Below are 4,270 nucleotides of genomic sequence, written 5' to 3'. Positions count from 1 at the left end.
TGTGTGTGTGTGTGTGTGTGTGTGTGTGTGTGTGTGTGTGTGTGTGTGTGTGTGTGTGTGTGTGTGTGTTTGTGTGTGTGTGTGTGTGTTGAACAATTCAACCTCAGCCAAAGATGAAATAGATGAGTGTCCAAACCAGTTTGACAACGTTTGAGTTTATACTCTATGTTAAAGTAAATCACACTATGCACTAAACACTAAATATTTACCCTGAGTAAGATATTATTGAATTCCACCTATAAGCAAGAATAAAAAATGAATAAAGTTCTTTATAATATTTTTACAGGGTTATAAACATATAATTATTTGTTAATTTACAAGGGTAAATAGCTGCATTGGTAGCTAACTGTCGAATAACTGTGGAAAGCAAAACTTACAGATTTAGCAAAATCATTAGCCTGACATTTTAGCACAAGCTTGTTGRAAGTCATGTCTTATAATTCCACTGTAAAGATACAAAAACTGCTTAGTAACCGTTTCATTTTGTAGAGTCATGCTCTGATGGGGCATTGAAAAACAAATGTACGATTCATCATTGTAAGTTCAAGTAATGTATTAAAAAAATCTCCTTTTAGCAAACAGAACTGGCTGAATGGATTTAAAAGTCCCAGATTCCACTGGAGGGTGGATTTTCTCTGAACTTAAGATGAAAACACAGCAGTCATAAAAAACTGTAAGAAAAACTGCTGAGAATAAAGGATGACTGTGCAAACTTGGCAAGCTGTAGTGTGCAGGTTAAATCGATTGGACAGAGTGCCATCTTTTGAGCAGCGTGTAGCCGAGCGAAACCAGCAAAACAAAAAAGAGATGCACGTTCAGAGAGATTCTCTCAGTTTTATACCCCTCAGTCTGGGACAAACACAGCCCAGAGGTGAGGAATGTGGACAGGAAACCAGCTCTTAGCAGTAGCAGTGCTCACAGCTTCAGGCCCGGCTGAGCTGAGCTGCTGAGGATCCTGGATGGAGTTCAGTCATGTTGAGCCAGCTCAAGAGGAGAGGCTCCCCTCAAGAAACACACACATACACACACAAATAATTAACCCTGTCGTCCCTGTTCCCTCTCTTTTATGAAATGTATCCCACTTTTCTCTATTTTTTTTCTCTCATTCTTTGTGCCTGTTTTTGTTGCCATCAGTCGGCTTTTTGACTCCCATAGTAATGCTAGTTCACTCGGCAGCTCCAAGCTCTTATAAAAACACTTTAATACCTCCTTTTGGTATCACACTCTGTTAGAAACAAGGTGAAAGTAACAACTTATAGTGTTCATCAACAAAGAAATGTTTGACTTCATCCCTTTTCTGATGTGTTCCACTTTTGTCCAGCAGAGGGCACTAGATATTGCAGTAAACTCAGCAGCATGACACACGTTAAAGCCTGAATTTATTATGTATCAAATTATACTCAGAAGAACAGCTCTTTATGTCACTGCTTTATGTCTTACATCAAAAACTCTCGTTAAAAATAAAAAGCTATACTTGAATTAATTAAATTAATTTAAACTTTTATTGATTTTTTTTTTTTGTTGTTGTTGCGCCATCTGGGTACTGGCATTGCAAATTAGCCTAGGCTACAAATGTTTTAGTGTATGGCATTGTTAGAACAAGCACAATAAATTCATTATTATGAATTTTAAAATAAAATTTCCTGTAAAATTAGAGCTTATAGGATCATTATTAATTCCAATGAGCTTTTATTTTGAATCTACAAGCTGCGTGTCTGTGTTTGTCCGAGTGGGGGGTGTGTGGAAACATCATTACATTAGGGTGAGTCAGGAAGTTTGAATGTCAAACATGAGGTCAGGCACAAAGGCTTTCCAACCACCTGTTTACAGCTTAAATTAACAAGCAAACTTTAAGTCATCGGTTTTGTTCGACTTAGACCGAGTCTCTTATTGTTTGTGTCTGGAAGTTTTTAAAAGATCCGTCTTAAGATGTCATCTCCAGCAGAACAAACTGAAGTCAGTGTCTGATGCTGCAACAGAGACTATTAGTTTTATAACCACTAAAGTAGAGGAAGCAGATAGAGTGCAGGAATAATTATCCCTAATTCAATTCAAATGTCTATTGAGGTTGTAAAGGCCATTTTTATTTGAATTTTCAGGTGTTTTCATGACGCTGGAGTCTTCTGACAGAGTGAACAACAAAAAACAAAACAAAAAGGAAGTTAGGGTAATCCTTTAAACTTTTTTTTGTACTACAGGCAGAAATTAGTACTTAGCTATAACCTGAGACAGTGCATCTTTCTCTTTATGGTTAATCTATACTGTGTATATTGTCCCTGTTTTATATAAAGAAATCATAAACAGGTATAAAAAACATCATTCATAATTCAAACCACATTTTCAGAGACAGTATAGGAACAGAATATTTTAATAAAATTCAACAATTTTATTAAAAACTAATGTTCATTTGTGACTTTGCTTCTCCAATGTTCAAAGTATTGACAGAGAGAGAGCAGAGAAGTCGTGACACTTTCACATAACTGCATTCTCTGTGGCGTAATATCAGATCAGAATGCCTAAATAAATATTGTTTTCCATCCAGATTCTGCAAATGTAGTGTGAGATGGTAGAGAGAGGCGTCTCACCTTCTGCAGAGAAACCAGGTGAATTTTCAAAGTAAAATTACTACTTTTATCTGTTCTTTCCCAGCTAGAGCTACACTAATGACCCGCTCTTCAACATAACTGCTGCTTGGATAATGTTGCTCAGGTCAAAGGTCACATGAACACAAATATGTTCTTGTTATAGGCATTATTCTGTCTCTACCTGTCATTATATTTCTGTGCACTCCAAAAAAAATCTATTTCATTTTGATCAAAGTGGACCTATGATGTAAAATCCACTTTTTTAGCCATTAAATACATTTTGTTGTGTACTTGAAGGCTATACGAGTGCAGAAAAGTTGAATTTAGTCCCTCCTTGTGGTGCTTAGATATCTTTATATTCTATTTGGGTCATACTGTATTGTCCAAGTAGGGGACTGTACAGGAGATGGCCCTACCCCTGACTGGAGGAGTCGGTGTGTGGGCGGAGTTTTCCCTAACAGTGAGTGGTCAGATTGACTAGTCTTGTTGGGCAAAAGAGGAAGTAATGATATTAGTAAAACAATATGATTTATTGACTGTCCATGTACAGTTTGAAACTCAAATAAAAATGATTTCGAACATGTAAACATAATTTATTGACTTCAAATTTCATGTGACAAGCACATGCTAGCAATCTTTTGGCTGGTTAGGGATGTTTTGACTGGGTCAAATTGTTACACGACCCTCTACGTACGGCGTTAAAATTTCTTGCAGGTAGCACCTTCCTTTCCTGCCCAACTYGACCAAGCTACTCCCCCCGTTGCCCCCAGCGTCTTCAAACCCCACCGTCAATCTGACCAATCATGTCTTGGGCCAACTCCTCCCACAAATTCAGAAACTCCTAGTTAGTGACTGCAGAGACCCTGTTTTCGGATGGTCAAGTCTTCCCTTGTTGACATATTTTAATTAATTTGTGAATAAAAAGTTTCCACCCTGCTATATAGTCGTACACCCCTCTATCAAACGTAAATGAACCGGTGTGAAGTGCCTCGTTTGAATTTAAAGAGACAGCTTCAAAACGAGTTGATCTGAGACACACTTCAGAAAAGGGTTGAAAGAGGGGCTTGTGGAGTTACAATAAGGAGGAATCCAGACCAAAGCATTGCAGTTCCACTTTATACAGATCCCAATTGAGTGATTTAAAAGTGAAAAAGWAGGATTTAACAGCATATGTGTCCTTTAAAGTATTGTCTAGTAGTGCAAAACAGAGTGATTCACATTAATTTGACACAATACTTTGTCCTTTTTCCATCATTATTCAGTAATGTCTTGTCTCACAGCTGACGTGGCTCCAGACCTACTAATTATGTAAGTGTCTGAACAAACAGCGTTGATAGCAACCTTTTGATAACCTCCTCGCTTTGGTCTTTCGAGTCTCCCTTCAATCTTAGCGGCCCTCGGCCACGTCCCTTTTGCTGTACGGGTCAGGACTTGCACATCTGCCTMCCGCCTCAGCTTCTCATTGTCTTCCAGTGACATCACCGAGTTACAAACAGCTACACATCTTTCATCTGCATTTTGGTAATGATTATCATTATCATACCACGGGTCTCTGCAGATGCATCATATTTGGCTAACTTCCCTCCCACCCTTTAGAAGCAGGATGGCAGGAGGAGGAAGAGCTCTGGTGGCGTGCAGGCTGGAGGATAGTGGGGTGCTCTGCTAATATCTATATCTATATGTTA

The sequence above is a fragment of the Austrofundulus limnaeus genome, unplaced genomic scaffold (genome assembly GCF_001266775.1).
Source record: "Austrofundulus limnaeus strain Quisiro unplaced genomic scaffold, Austrofundulus_limnaeus-1.0 Scaffold8, whole genome shotgun sequence".
NCBI lineage: Eukaryota > Metazoa > Chordata > Actinopteri > Cyprinodontiformes > Rivulidae > Austrofundulus > Austrofundulus limnaeus.
The sequence above is the reverse complement of the archived record's forward strand: the minus strand, read 5'-3'. Positions refer to the sequence as shown.